This window comes from Athene cunicularia (assembly GCF_003259725.1).
Source record: "Athene cunicularia isolate RWA chromosome 4 unlocalized genomic scaffold, athCun1 chr4_part3, whole genome shotgun sequence".
NCBI classification, from domain to species: domain Eukaryota; kingdom Metazoa; phylum Chordata; class Aves; order Strigiformes; family Strigidae; genus Athene; species Athene cunicularia.
The window spans coordinates 13,432,888-13,449,128 of NW_020799100.1; the positions used below are offsets into that span (position 1 = coordinate 13,432,888).

Here is a 16,241-nt window from a genome sequence, read left to right on the forward strand (position 1 = left end):
ATGTTGTTTCATGAAATAGTCTTTGGTTTAGTTTCAGGCAGTTCTAGTCACTCATCTGCATCAGCAAATGCAGAGTCACGTTTTGTGGTTTCTCTGCCATGAATTGGCACTTTTAAATGACAAGGTCTTTCATTAAGTGATTTTGACAAAATGAATGTTTGTGTGAATGGTAGTTATACTCATAAGTGCTAAAATATAAGGAATTAGACATTGAAAAGCAAAAGTTGTTACAAGGGCAAACATTGCAATAAAGTTACTTGTGGAGGCTGCAAATATGAAAGTCCATTCTCAGCTGGATGTAGTCTGAATCTGTAATGGGCCAAAACCCATTTTCTTGAACTGAAGCCCTATTCAAGAACAGGAGCTGCATTACAAAACTGTGATTCTTTCACTGCACTGAAATGAAATTTAGAAGGAGTGAGGTGGTGGTATGGGACATGTTTTCAGTGACTGTGAGGAAATACTAACAGCCAGCTATCTCAGGGGAACTGCACTATGTGTTATTCCAGTTGCTACTGAGAGTATTATTTCATTTAGTGGAAGTTTTTAGGAGCATTGCCTTTCATGGGATTACTAATGATGATGCATTGTATTATTACTTGTTTGTTTTACACTGGGGAGAAGACTGAATAAATGGCTAAAGCCGCTGGCTACAGGAGATGTTTTTCCTTCTCTAGACCTGATGTTGCTCTTGCTGGCAGAGTGGGCTGTGTGCTGCAGTCTTCATGTACATGCTATAACCGAGAGTGATGAAAGGTGTTCTCTTGCATTGGATTTATTGCATAAATGATGGTGATTATAATACATAATGCTTTGTTTCATTTACCACACCTGCAGGGTGCTCCAGGAGCAGCAGACCTAACAAAGCTTGCTTTCCTCTGAGTTCGTTCTGTGTCCCCTCATCAGACTTGGTATACGGTGTGCAGAGGCATCACTGTGAGCAGAAAGAAGTAAAAACGAAGTTTCCTAGGCTATGAAAAACTCTGAGGGAACAGTAGTTATATGAGAAGATGGTGATATCCATATAGTAGCCTTGTCTCATTGCCTGCTCCAAGTCTACATTAATACAAATAAAGACCCAACTTGAGATAATAAAAAATAGTTTGTGATGTTTGGAAAAGGTGTATCCAGTGCAGAGGGTACCATGAGAGCAGTGCTTTACTTGGAGGTATTTTTCCAAGGGGACCTGGGATGTAACCACCTCAAAGTTCAGTCCTGCAGATGTTGGTAATGGCTGGAGGATGCTGATGAAACTCTGCTCTGACCTCGGTCAGTGAGTCCCGCTGTAGCAAAGGGCTCCTCAGAGGCTGTGGCTCTCCTCTGCCAGGGCAGTTTCGCTTTTGCTGGATAATTTTTTTTTTCCTTCCTTTAAATCGGCATTTGCATTAATCCAATTGCTGGAAAAGGATTATAGGCCCAGAATAATATCCAGTCGTAATTAAAAATGTAAAAGCGGCTTATGTTTTTAGGCCAAAGATATTAGAGGAAGCTATCAACATACCAATATTAATACCCCAGTCTCAGCTGGGAGGCTGTTACCATGATGAGAGTGTCTGATAATGGGACAGTTACTGAATATTTTATAGTAGATAACTTCTGCCATGTGTTTGCCTCACGTCTACATACGTCATAAACTACACACATCAGTCAGCCTCTCACAGGCTTTGTGGGCATCCTGGTTTTTTTTTCATATTTCTGGAAGACTTTTTTCAGGAGCTAACTAGATTTGCAAAAGCAAGAAGAGTTTGTCAGGGGACGTACTAGGCACAAGTGCTGTGGGAATTACCCTCTGTAAGAGGATTGGGGCATATTCCAGTCTTCAACATCGGCATTTTAAGCCATCTTTTCACAATGAGCACTCCCTTATCAAATATCCTCTCTGCCTTTGTAGTTTCCATCAACTCCCTATCTGGATAAAGAAAAATGGCAAACTGGAATGGCTCTCAGCCGTCCCGTTATTCATGCCATGTGCCTGGCTTTCTGGCATGCAGTTGTCTGGGTATTCAGTTTGCAAGTGTGCTTTGTAAGTCTTTCTGAGTAGAGCAGTTGTTAATTGCCTCTTTAGAATTAAATCAATATAGAGTCTAGAGCTACTTACTGCTATTATTTTTAATCCAGAGATTGAAACTTTTCTGACCTTTGCTTTCTTCAAATGGGGGTTGTATCATTTAATCTCTGTCATTTTGAATTAAATGAGTTCTTTGTAATGGAAAGAATGCCGAAAGACTTATTCCCCAACAAAGGATTTAGATCAAAATTTATGGACCTGAGTGGCTCTCAAACTATGTTGTTCAGAATCAGCTCCACCTAGATTGTGCTGAACTTCCCAGACTCAAACATCCTTCATCTGACAGCGCGTGGTGTTTGGTCTGATCCTCTGATGGTAAATGGAGTTTACAGCTGAAGCAGTGAATGAACTCTTCTAGAGCATCGGTACTAAACTGCTACAGGGATAAAAACAAATACTCTCCCAAATGTCAATTTATCAGACTGTGAGCTACAGAGAGTTTCCAATGAAGTAAGCTCTTTCTGATGTTTCTTTCTGGTTTAGGTATTTTGATGTTTTACGTTTTCTTTTTCTTTTCTTGATTTGCTCTTCCAGTTCCCTTTCAGGAAGTTGTTTGGATCTTTCCTTCCCATAACAGTGTATTTGTGATCTGTGTTCTTCTCCGTGTGGGTTGTGCTTGACTTTTTTGGATGTCAGAAGCAATTCTGACTTTCCGTTCTGTGTGGCTTAGGGAAGCTTTCTTTATCTATGCAACATTGTCAGTGTCCCAGACAGGGGCTGAGGTACCAGCTCCTGTGTTTCATTTGGCTCTTCTGGGGGCTCTTGCTCCGTGCTGGGGTTCAGCTGCTCATGTTCAGTCTGGCAGTGGTAGTTGTATTCTGGGGTGCCTGATGGCATAGCTCCAGCCACTAGTCCAAGTTATTTTGAGACGTTTATTTACAGAAAATAAATTTAGTCTCTACATTGCTCTGAGGAATTCTCTGGATCTCTAGCCTGTGCTCGCAAGAAAGATGCTGTGCCAGAAACAAAGATTTCACAAGAAGTAGCATTAGAGGACTACATGTTTTTACTGCTTGTGCACAGCTGAATAATTCCAAATTTAGTATTGTCTGCATGTGGTGGAAAATACAAACTCAGGAAAAAAGTCACTAAAAAGAGAGATGCCAAGAGTCAGCAGAGCTTTCCTTCATGTATTTCCCCTGTAAAGTCATGAACCTCAGTGAAGTGTTGATTTTTCCTCTGCTAACACACTTGCAGCTCTACTGTGGGCAACACAAAATTTGCTTGTTACTGTCAACGGGTCCCAATCGATTTTTTTCTTGTTTATAGTAGCAGCAGCATTTCATGTGTGCAGGGCTGGTGAAGGGGAATGAGTGCTGGGGACAGAAGCCTGTTACAAGGTGTCTCATACAGGGAGAACTTGAGATTTTGCCTCGTCCTAAATAACCACTGATGAACAGGATTGCAAATCTCTACCTTGCAGATGTTCCCTAGAGACTTTTGTCCTTACCTAAAACTGGATGTGGAGTAGGCACCTGAACTACCAAGCATTGTGGGTGTTCATGATCAGCTCCCCTTGTAAATCACTTGTACCGGGGAGCGATGTTTGTTGCCCCGTGCCCTGGGTTACAGGCGGCGGGCAGGGTTTCTCTTTCTGCCTGTGCTCTGACTGCTGTATTTCTGCCAGCGAGCCCTCTACAGAGGGAGGACTGTTTAAACCTGTTATGATGGGCCATGTTGGGTGGTTTGTGAGTGTGCACGTGTATCTATGCGCTGTTAGGAGTCTTGTTCTTCATCTTTCTAATTGCTTTCTCTCGCTGAAGGTTTTCCCTGCTTTGGTGGCAGTGGATCGGGGGCACTGAGTAGAGGAAAGTGAGTCTGTGTGAGAAGAGTGTGGTGTTTTCTTGGTGCTGGTTACTGCCCTGCTGGTGTTTGAGAAAATGATTGTGGAGTGGTGTGGTGGTGTGCTGGGAGGAGGGGATGCATTTCACCTTTATAATGCTATACTTTTTCTTGACGTAAGCCAAGCTCTGGAGCAGATATGTGCTGTAAAGCTTCACTCCGTACAAGTTCCTGAGCATTAACTCCCACCTTGGACTGCTGCGGAGCGGCCGTCTGCTGCTGAGTCCTGTTTGCAGTAAATGAAACGTCTGTGGGTTCAGGCTGCAGCATGTGGCCGTATGATGGACACACAGGCAGCTGAGCGTGGCACAGAATCTGCTTGGAGGGTTGGCACTTGCTGTAGCTCTGCCTCCCTGGTCTGGAGGCTGGAAGGCTTGAAGTTATCTTTCAGTATGAAGGATGGAAAGAAATGAGCTGCCTCTGGGCAGCTGCTGAGGCTGACCTTGTCCAGTAATCCTCGTCCACCCAGGAGTGTCTCTGGGCAGTGTGTTCTCCCCTCAGAGCAACCCTTGCTGGCCTCTTTCCTGCCCTTGTGCCAGGGGGATCAGGAATCGGTGGCGTTGCCCGTGAAGGCACATGGGTGAGGGACGGGGTCCAGGGAGAGCCTGGCTTCCCACAGCTCTACATTTTCTTCCTCCTTTCCATTAATTGTTTTCAGACAGTTTCTCATCATTTTCTGTATTTTTCTCACAGTCCATTCACTTTCCTCGATTTGCCTGTTTCTCCATCATTTCCTTCTCACTCTAGGATTATGCTTTGCAAGACAACTGTTGCAATAGAACTACCCAATATTTTTGTTTTGAGGCTTTTCCTATCCAACAATTACAAAACCTGTAGGGCTTTTTAATTACTCTGAGACTGAGGAACAAAGTTTCTTTTGGTATTTTTGTCATGCTTCATTGAACACCTTTAAAATGTTTGTAATATTGAAACTTTTACTGTAGGATTTTTTGCATTATGCTGATAATGTGGATTTGAGGTTGCACAGGTATATTCCAGAGGCTGTTCACGAACGAATTCACTGCTATTGATGGGCATTCAGTACTGATAAAAACAGTGACACTGAGAGTTACGTGTTGAAAAAGGACATAGCACAAATAATTTAAATATTTTTCTTATGTTTGAGTATATTTGTGGTGTCTGATTGAGCTGGTTAGCAAAATAAAGACAGATGGCAATGAATTCATTCCAACATGTTTTCATCATGGTACAGCTATTCCGACTTCTAACCGCACTTGTGCAAATGATTTTCTTGTTTAAATTTCCGTTGCTGCTGCTGTCCACACCCTGTTCAGGGAATTCAGAGGTAGTGTGCCTATAATATGTATGGAGAATTGATTTCTATATGCAAAATAAAAAATGAAAATAACTGGAAAGAGGAACTGCCTGTAATTAACCAGTATACTCAGTGCTGTGGCAAGTAAGAATGTAACTCCTCCTCCTTACCAAAACTTAATAGGGTTAGGAAGAATTTATCACAAATGAATTTTAGTCAGGTGCCCTTCAAAGTTTGAAGATGACACAGTGATTCACAGTGCTGTCTTCATTAGGAAGAGTGAGAACATTGCCTGTTAATACAAGCAATGAGCAGCAAGACCAGACACCTGCCCCGGTCTGTGTGAGCATCCCCCAGCAGCGCATGTGTTTGTCTGGACACCGCCAGGGTGATGTGACCATCATTGCTGTCTGCCTGAATGGTCAGCAAATATGTTTTGATGAAAAATTTTAACAGTTTGTAGGTCACAGCAGAAAAAGGGGAGGAGAGGGAATGCTTTGCAAGGACTAAGCACTTGTAATTGTTGCTTTGTCTGATGGCTCAGGTGCTCTTGAGGCTCCTGCCCTAAATAAACACAACTTTGAATGTTTTTATTTTAATGCAATAATTTTATTATCTAATAAGATCATCTATTACTTTAAAGGAATACTTGACATTTTGAGAATTACACTAACCAGTCAGCATCTTGTCTCATTCCTTTGCCATATTTCAAAGGTGTCCATTATCTTGGTACTTTCCATATGGAGAAGATATTAAAATCCATGTACATTGCTGGAAATGCTGTATTCAATATATATATATATATATATATATATATGTAAAAGTGTGCAGAAAACACAGTAACAAAGTAGTATTCACTGTAGTATAAATTGTTATTTTTTGAGGTGTCTACACAGAATTTGCATGATTGCTCAATTTATTTGGTTCTTCTGTTCTTTCTAGGTAAAGTATTGCTGCTATTGTTTTTATAGATCTGAGGCAACATATGCCTTGAATATAGGAGAGTAAACTTGTTTTCCCTTGCTGTTGAGCATCTTAACAGTGACTGTAGTTTGGATATGCTCTACCATTATCCATCCCAGGCCACCGCTCCATCTGTCCCCACTGCCCATGATGGGTGTGTGCATGGGCAGAGTGAGGAGGGGACAGGTCTAGCTTAGCACTCCTCTGCTTCTCACCTTTCTCTACCTCCTGCGCTCCTGGAGGATGCTGTACTGTCTGCTGCTGAGACAAACTGCCAGCTCCTGGGAGGGAAGAACGCCCACAGGGTGTAAGCTGTAGGAGGACTGTCTTACTAGGGCTGCTGAAGATCAGGCATAGTGCCCCGTGCCCATCATAAAGTGTTGGAGTTGTGAGTGAGAAGGTGTTAAAGGAGAAGGATATCAGTCTTCCTGTGGGAGCACTATATGTCTGCTTTAATAACCTCCCGCAGATCTGCATGACTGTAATCCTGGCAGTGATGGTTGATTTTGTTGCTATCCTTTTAGCGCTTGTACCACCCCTGGCAGGGCTCTGGGTGCTGCCTGGACTTTCTGCAGCAGCTTCCCGTAACCAGGTCTGGGCTGGCTTTTACACCTCCCACAGTTGCAGTCTGCCCTGAGCCAAAGCAGTGCTTGGACTACTCTTAAATGAAGGTGGCTGTGTGACTGTGGTCAGAAAGCTCCAACCGGGGTGTCTGCAAAAACATGGTGCTTTCCTCAGTGATAAAGCACTAATTATTAATCCTGACTATCTTGGCTTTCAGCAGGGCTAATTAGCTCACAGTGGTGCTGGGTTAAAAGAACTGTATGGTAGTGTTGCTGCACGCAGTGTACTAGTGAAGGTGGAGTGAAAGAGTGTAGACATGCCTGAAGAACGGCGTGGCCACATCTGAGCAGTAGCATCAGCAGGCAGGGCAGGGGTCCTGGCTGCAGCCTCTCTGCCTAGCTCAGGCCGATGCTTTTTCTGCTCCTGAGGACTCTGTTCCTATGGTTTCTCACTCTGCACCATGTTCGCATGCACATAATGTACGTTTTATTTTCTTCCTATTTAATGTAGTTTATTTTTGTAGAAGAGTGATATTGTAATGAGAATTTGGCATTCAGGCTACTAAAATTTTCTGATTCTGAATTAACACCACGTCCATTAATGGAAATGTTTTCTGCCTGGACATAATAGACCAAACAAAAAGAAAAGCATAAATAGTGTGGTTAAGTACTGCGTGCTACAAACGTAGTGCTGTTCTGTGCTGTAGGTGATGAGAGGACCAGAAGTGCTTTGATAGAAGGAAAGAGAGATGGAAATTTGAGAGGGGGAAAAAAAAGTAAGGGATTGTGTATCTCCACCATTCTGTGGAGAGGGTAGGAGGGAATATATTGACATCTGGAGACAAAAGATGCAAACTGGGATTACAAAGAGCCAAGGGAAGAAGCATGTTCAGGCTACAGCCTGAGATATTAAGTTTTTAATTTTTATTCTCTTTTGTTTGCCACCAAAATAGCTTGCAGTTAAGGGGGACATGCTGTATTTTTGTATCCTCTGTATTTGTCATGTTTTTTGGCATTTACTCTAGTGCTGTAGCATGTTCAATGTGCTGTGTATTCTCATCCAGTCCCATCTCTTCTGCATTTCCCACAGTGAAATGATACCATTCCCTCTTTTCTTTCTCCCTCTCCTCTCCTTTTCCACGTTCCTCTCTTGCTTTCCATTCCACATACTGATTCTTAGGGACTTTTGAGAAGGCTTTCACAGAGGCTTACATCCTGCATTTTGGTTTGAATTTATTTGGCTCTTGTCACAGCCCGTCTTGCTTATAAGAAGAAATTGTGTTGCCAGGTCCTAGTACTGACAGCACTAGAGAACATTTTTGCAGAATAGAGATAGGAGTAAGTCTACAACAAATAAAGACCTGTATTAGACTTATTCATGTCTTGAACAGAACAGCAGAGTAACATTTCAACATGTGAAGATAACCAAACTGTTGTGCTCAATGCAGTAACACAAACCCAGGAGATTAAGGAGTTCCCATTTCACTCTGTCACCAGGACGCTGCTGTTACCTGACAGTTACCTCATTAAAGCTCGCCTAGGGCTGCTAAAATGTGCCGTGATCATGCTTCTCCTACTGCAGACAGTTCCGATTCCTGTGTCTCTTTGCTAATGGTAATTTTTGTAAATGGAGTGGAGACTCCTGAGTTATTTAGGTGTGACTCCTCATTGCTGATTTATCCTCTTCCCATCACAGATCGTGGAAAGACCTGGCCATGTGTTCTCTTAACTCACTTATTTGTAAGTTCACAGATCATGATATTTCTAGGTTCTGCTGAATACCCTTTGCTTTTAGAGCAGTTTAGTGCTAACGTAAAGCTCCTGTGCTGGTATTACCCTGGTTCGTGTGGCTCTGTTGTGATATTGTGCGTTAGTGCAGGAAATGTTCTTACCAGTTCACCTGAGGAGAACGTGGTGGCAGACGTGCCTTGCTCAAAGCCAACAAAGTTTAGCGGCAGCCTGGTCCTGCTTACACGAACATCCTGGAACCTGTCATGGCAGGTCTCTGCTTCAGTATGGGTTGCTGCAGAGTTAATCTGGCTTTGTAATGAGCTCTTACCCACAGACAGATAATACCTTCTTATCCGTGCTCATGTGTTCAGGGTATCAGTTATGTAAAAAAGTCTTAGCTGTGCTGCATGGTTTCCCTCGCAAAGGTTACGTGGTTTAGGTAGGTAGACTGTGTTTGAGTGTTTACTCGGAACATGTGAAAGATTTTGGAAGTATGACCTTGCTGTGCAAGAGGATTTCTCAGTGAAAATGCTTGCACATTAAATAGCAAAGAAAGACAAGAAGTTTGTCTGAGGGCCAAATGTGTGATTCATATCATTAGGGTGAAGTTGGGCACATCATTTCATCATCTTATGCCTGAGAGTGAGCTTATGCTTCTCCCTTGAAACCATGGTTTACTTTATTTCTGGCCTCTTCTTTCACCTGCTCGCCAGAAGTTCCTGATGCTTGCTTCTGAGCGCCGACAGGTACATACAGGGGAGAAGCCCCAGAGTTGTCACATCACCCTATGGTGGCTGTGGCCTTTGAGGATGGTAAGAACTAGAGCCAAAATTTGTGCCTGAGAAGGTTTGCTTTTGACTTCATTTCTTCCTCCTCCAATCTTTCTATTTTTGATTGTTTGAGGGTGTGGGCTGGGGCAGAAGGGGAAATGGATGCCTGATTAGAAGTATGATTTCAGAATATTATATATGATGAATGTAAAAGGTGGAGAACAAACAGTGTGTTCTACTGAGCTGATTGTATAGGAAAGAGCCTGCAAAGGGATGTGAGAACCTGGGTGTTCAGTCACTTTTGGAGAGATGTAATCTCCTGGGTACCTGAAGGGAGCAGGGTGAATATCTCTTTTTATTACTCAATTATTAGAGCCGAAGGAAGCTGTAGAAAATCTGCCATCTCAGGGATGTTTTCAAGAAAATTTCACATTTTAATAGGTGGATGTTTCTGAGAAATCTTATACTTCTTCATATTGATACAATTCTGAACTGGAACAGACAAAAGAGTATTTTTATGGAAATGCTTACAAAAATACTGCTCTGTGTCTGGACCAGATCTATGTAACAGTTGCTAGGAGCCAAAAATGAGTGTGACACTTCAGAATCTGACTTGATGTGTGGGAACTAATTTTTATTTAGAAAAAAATAAGATCACATGGATGCATAGATATTTTGTTTGCTTTTTTCCCCCAGTTCTCCTTGCCAACTTGGGCTGAAATTAGAACAGTGTAAGTAACTAAATTGCTACAAGAGACCCTGTTTTTTAATAGCTCTGACTTAGCAACCTAGAATTAAAGTTCATGTGCATCTAAATTACTGAGGATACCTTTTTTTTTTTTCCTTTTTTTTTTTTTTTTTTTTTCTTTTTCCCATTCAGCAAAACTAAACTTTTAATATCCAGGGCAGCCTGTTACCCCTACTCATGCATGTGTTATTTTTGCTGGCTGATGCTTGCCTGGGGTGGCAGACCTCTCAGTGACTTTGCTTTCTTGCTTTACCTGTGTCGGTAACCAGTTACCATGCACTCGGCCCAACAGCATGTTCATCAACTGCTATGAATTCCAAGACTGATGTTACAGAATGAGCGAACTGTTTATTCCTCATCGCAGGGTGTGGTATTAAACACTAGCACTTTCCTTGTGCATGACACAACGTGTCATTTTTTTATTATGAATTATTTAATTACTCATGGTAATTGTTTTTCTGAGTTGTAAGAGGCATCATTATGTTTCAAATTCTTTTGGAGAAGAGATATTGCTCGCTTGGAAAATCATAGTCTTTACGGGGATTTGTAATGAGAGGCAGTGCATGGGGGACGTCCTGGCTTCACTTGTGGCTTCCTGCCATAATGTTCTGTGTCTTCATACAGAGTGGTATCTGTCCTGTGCAACTGTGTCTGGGGCAAGATGCTTGGAGAGGGAGAGCCCTTGTTTAGAGACAAGAATGGTCAAAGATTAGAATTGTTTTGGAGACTGCTAGGAGGGGAGGGAGATGGCACCCTGACATTCAGACACTTGTGATGTTTGTCAGGGAGCTAATCATCTGAACCGACTCAGCTGTGGTAGTGAAGAAAGGCAGGCACCTTCAGAAAACAGTTTGGAAACCCAAATTAGCTTTCTGCCTGCACTGCTCTCTGGAAGAGCATCTTTTCACTGACTGTTGTTTCCTGTTGGCTCTGTTTATGCGTATCCTTTTGACAACTTTGGATGTCACCACAAGCATTTTGGACTCTGAAGGGAGGGAAGAGAGAAGAACATGTCTGGATGGAGATGGGAAAGAAAAGGAAATGAACACTGGCGCCTTCTGATCTGGTGAATTTAGAGCAAGGCAGTGGAGGCTGCCATGGGGCACGCTTGTGCATCAGCTTTCAAACAAACCAGAAAATTGGCTATGATGTATCCTCTGCCTCAGCTACTCAGTCCCTCTGAATTTCTTCTTCTGTCCTCTGTCTTCTTGTCCTGAGTGTAAACTTGGAAAAGACACAGGATCTAAGGAACCACTGAAGAGTGTGCAGATGACGTGCCGCCACTGCAAGGAAATGGGCAGTAACAGCAGTGCCAGCCCCCTCAACTGTGGTTTCATAGCTCAGTTAACTTGGAAGAGATCAAACTGACCCATTTCTTCAGAAACAGAAAGGAGCACAATTTAACTGTTGTTGCCACCAGCAAAAATTATTTATGGGAAGATCATTTTCCAACCATCTAGACTTGTTCCAGTCCCTTCAAATGTCATCCTGCCCAATGGTAAGTCAGCTGGAGCAGGTCATGAGGGCACGATTACCAAGCAGCAATGTGCTTAGACAAGGCTCCTCACCCAGGAGGTGCCATCTCCATGACAATCCATCCTTGGGACGGACAGGGAGGCACTTGCCTTTCCTTATGCTTCACTGTACCTCTGACTTTCCTGTGATGCTGCTCAAATACATCTGAAACAAAGATAAAAGTGCAAATGTCACATAGCCTTGTGGTTGCCAAGAAGAAAATTCAAATATTGCAGGCACAGGGGAAATTGTGAATGCAGGAAAGGATCAGGAAATCATTGGCTGACTTGCCTGGAGAATTAGCACAAGTAAAATAAGACGCTGGCTATCAGCTGGTGGTGTTTCTCATCAGTATCCATCGCAAAGGATGTATGCGTGGTGCAGCTGCCCCAGTGGCTGGGAGTTGCAGCACTCTCATGATTATATCTGGTAAAAGCCCACTGAATACACATGGCAACATTAATGAGGAGTGCCCAGCATTTGGAAGGTGTTAGTTTAAAGGCTTGAGTGTCTTCTTGTCTTTAATACAGATTCTTGCAACGGTGCCTCATTTAATTCAGTTGATCACTAAGTGATGTAGTTATGCTGTTAAAGTACATTCTTTTTGAGGAGGATAAATCTTATTATTCCTGTTGTACACAAAACCAGGGGCCAAACTGGAAATCTGTCAGTATTTCTGGTGCTTGGTCCAGCTGCTTTTGCTGCTTTGTAAGCATCTAAGGATGCTAAAGCAGAGATGAACTGTCAGCGTGTGTGTGCTCGAATAGCAATATCAAACTGATGCAAACAACTGCAACACCTTTTACAAAGCTGCTTTTTAAAGAGTAAGAAATTGAACTTGCTACAGACTTTGAGATTATTTAAGGAACAGAATTTTTCATTTAAAAGTATTAACATAATTAGTATATTTAAGCACTAAACAGAAAACTAGAAAATTAAACAAATTAAGCATCATAAAAATCTTGAAGTTTTCCTTACTACTGTGGAACACTTTGTAAGAGGGATTTTCCATGAGATGATAAAATTTTTCTGTGTGATCATGCTTTCCTTCAATAATAATTTCTAGCTGTTGACCTTTGTTGTTTAGTGCCATTACTCTCTGCCTCAAGGATTTGTATTAGTGGGTTTCTCAAATCTGTTCAGTAAACATCAGAGTACCAGAGATGATTTCTAGGACCACAGCAGTGTAGCTGGGATCCCGGGGAGCAAATGTCGGCCTATTGGGATTACACTGGGACTGTTTATCTCAGTCCACTACAGGAGTGAGTGCTGGGACTGCATGTGTTGAAATAGTCTCAAATTATGACTTTTGGACAATGGATCCCATGTAGCTGGCAGTGTTACGAGTGCAGTAAATTCACATGCAAAAGCCCATCAGTATTCATGCTTTCTTCTGTACCAAACAAACCAAAGGCACATCGCCTACCATGACAGTAAGTAAAAATAAGCACTGTTAGTTGGTTCCAACTCTATAGGAGCTCCAGAACCTGTGTCACTGAAAAGGTATTTTGCAAGTTAAAGATTGTTAGAAACAGAAATCTCTTCTTTCTAATGTATATATGGGATTGAGGGATTATATTTTACTTTTTTTTTTAAATTGAAGTCAGAAATTTAATTTTCAATGCTTTGAGACGGACATTATGAGCCCTTGTGTGCAAGTAAAGGATGTGGATACTTATGAGTAAGATGGTAATCCCAGCTAGGGTGCTAGTGGTTAATTAATAAAGTGATTCAGCACTGCTTTAGCATTTATTTTCATTATTTTGTATATAGGCACTGGGTAAACTGTGCTTTGCCCATGTGGGATGTGGAAAAACTCATGTTTTCATGCATTTTGTTTCACCATATCACTGGGCCCATTAAGAGCAAGAGGAAGTGTCCAAAATAAGGTTACAGGAGTTACTGCTTTTTACCTTGTAACCCTTTTTAAATAGCTTTTAAAGTCCTTTATCCCACATGTCTTTGGTTTTTGTTGTGTTGGATGGTCTGGTGGTGTCTCCTGGTATGATGCCTCAATAAAATAAAATAACTTGCTTCTATGTATATCAGGCATGCTCAAATATTACAGGTTTGGATTGAAATCCTTTATAAAGCTTCCAGTTCCACAGGGACTTACACTGGTGAGAACTGTATAAGCTCACGGCTTTTGTAGCTCTAATCTTGTTAGTTAAAAGGTGGCATGCTGATAGTTTCATTTCACAGTTGAATTTTTTTAATTATCTCTGAGGATGGATTTTTAGCTTCTCAATTTTGGCCATCAGTAGCATAACCTACAACACAGTACGCAGAAAGAAACTTCAAATTGAATGTGCTTCAGGTCATCTTTTAGCTCTGAAGCTATATTTATCTGCACAAGAAAGTTTTAACTTGACTTAAGGAAAAAAGAACACATCAATAAATCCAATGAGGGTTTGCAATGTAGCACCGATATAAAATATGATTTATTAAGTCTGTAAGAGCAAAAATCTGTTATATACTGCTGCCTCTGGGGGAATGTAACAGCTGAATGGTTAACCACAACTTGGTTTAAATGTTTTGTGTTTTGGCTCCACTGTAGATAAAGGATGATATTGAAATGGATATTGATTGGAAATATCCAAGCAGTAACTTTTGTGGATATTTATATATATCTCTATATGTGTATGTACATATATTTAAAATAAATGTGAGATATATTTTACTGCCCGTATGTATATATGTATGTAAATATGTATCCAGTGTTCCCTACATATCACTGGACAATTCCTCAAGGGAAGACATGGTCTCCTGAATATTTAGCCCTCCACTCACTTTGAGGTACCCTTATCTTCAGCCAAACCCTTCCATTTGCAGGTTAGTCCTTCGCAGTGACTAAAAGACTTTCAATTTGCCTAATTACTTTTGACATCTGAGAACTAGATCATCTTGCCACAGTGGAATTTTGCTGCTCTCGTTTGTGTTTTCCTTAAATAGGGAGAAATTGATGTTCATTTTCCGCCACCAGAGTCCTACCCTGCCTCCTTGGACAGGTTAGTCATTCTGGAAAAATACCTGCTTGACCCTGAAATGGCAATCCTGGAGAGCTCCGTAACAGGAGCTCCTTCCAGTGGGGTGACCATTAGCAGCTGAATGAGGAGAGTCACTGAGTTTTGCAGGTCTGGAGGAGAAGGTGGTAAAAGGTTCTTGTAAGAAGCCGTTAAACCTTCTTGTGAAAACTGTGTTTGAGAAAAGAGCAACCTTCACGCAGAAACTTGTGTTAAAAAAGGCAGATGCAAGGAAGAAATAGAGACTTTCCTGCTCTGGTTTTCTGAAGGTCTCGGTATGTCTGAAAGAGAGACAAGGAGCATATAAGCTGAGAAACTGGGAAACACCAAGAAAATTCCAATAAGGGCACTCTCTTGGTATTTTCTTGAGTAACTTTATTTCTTGAAGAACTGTCCTGCCTATCACTATGAAATATAATGAATATGAGAAAACTGAAGAGCAAAACAACACAGAAGAAAGTTTTAAGACGGCACTGGCTGTCAGTCCACAGGAAACAAAGCAAGAGCTGGTCAGTGGGGGACAACTACAGACCCTTGTTCCAGAATCTGGAAACAGTGACATGCAAAGGGATGTTAAAGCAAAATGGAACTAAATACTCCATGTCATTGGGAATTACTTGTTTCTGGGCTCAATAAATATGTTATATCAGTGTTTTGGCTGGGAATGGTCTATCTGCAGACATCTTGTGTTACCACAAATAATAGAGAGGAATATGCTTTTGAATAGAAAGTTGTGTAGGAATTTACTGCCACGTGTCTGTATGCTTTGAACCAAGTTTTCAAATAGTTCAGTAAATGGTATTTCCATGTCATATATTAATTTAGATGACCACAGACTTTCCAGATTGTCCCTTATGTTCTATTTAATGTTTAATGCCTGTATATTGTAGAAATGTTTAGTGTTAAACGCAGAGTTCATGTTGTTGGAGTAAATAACACATTGACAGACTGTAAGAAGCTTCAGGAAAATGTCTTCCATATACTGTGCTGGCTGACCCTAAAATGCAGAATATCCAGCTTTTACATACAATTGCCTGGATTTGCACCTTAGGACTGAAACTCTTGAAGCTTTCTAAGGTGCTTCCATGAATTTACCAGCACTGGGCTGATACTTGGTTTCTAAGCAGACAAAGGCTTTGCATGGGTGTTCCTGTACAGCTTCACCTGTTACTCTCTGCACTTCAGTGAGTTTCAGAAAGGGTGCATTTATTTAAGGCATCCAAATTCTTAGCTAAAGCTGAACGTAGAAACGGTGTCATTTGTTTTTCCTTCAGGATGTAAGGAAGGTTGTCTTATTCTAGATGCTGAAAAAATATTGCAGTGACATGGAGGGAATGGAGAAAGCAATATATTACACTTTGAAGCTTTCAAGCTTACTAGGTAGCACAAGATGTCAGACTACTGCACATGTGGATGGAGATTCACTTCTTCCTCTTAAAAAAACTTCAAGAGCTTCAGGTATAATCATTACAAAGGGGCCTAGCTAGCAAAGAAACTACGTGAGGCACTGTGTTCCTACGTATTGCTGTTTGTGAGGCTCTCAAAGATTGCTAGGAGGAACTGTTGCGGAGTAGCTGTATCTGGTTGATAAAGTGGCTGATCTCTGCAGCCATGAGATCTGCAATCCATCAGACCCAAGACATTCGTCTGTTTGACAAATTCTTTTTGCTTCTAACAACATCGGAATTGGAGCAACTGCTTCATGTAAGAACTGAGAACATCCATTAAATAATTTCTGAGGT

At 41.5% G+C, this 16,241-nt stretch overlaps 1 protein-coding gene across 8 annotated transcripts in view; it reads left to right on the top strand.

Moving 5' to 3' along the window:
• Nucleotides 1-16,241, top strand: part of HTR2C (5-hydroxytryptamine receptor 2C) — a 242,885-nt gene that overhangs the window by 81,776 nt on the left and 144,868 nt on the right. The window contains exons 1-2 of one of the 8 annotated variants that reach the window (XM_026848399.1): nt 9,066-9,189; nt 9,910-9,944. The exons of 5 other annotated variants lie outside the window; for them this stretch is intronic. The gene's annotated coding sequence lies outside the window, so the exon portion shown is untranslated. Of the gene's footprint in view, nt 1-3,702; nt 3,881-9,065; nt 9,190-9,909; nt 9,945-16,241 lie in introns of those variants that run through there. 2 more of the 8 variants (XM_026848398.1, XM_026848400.1) reach the window with 2 other exon arrangements.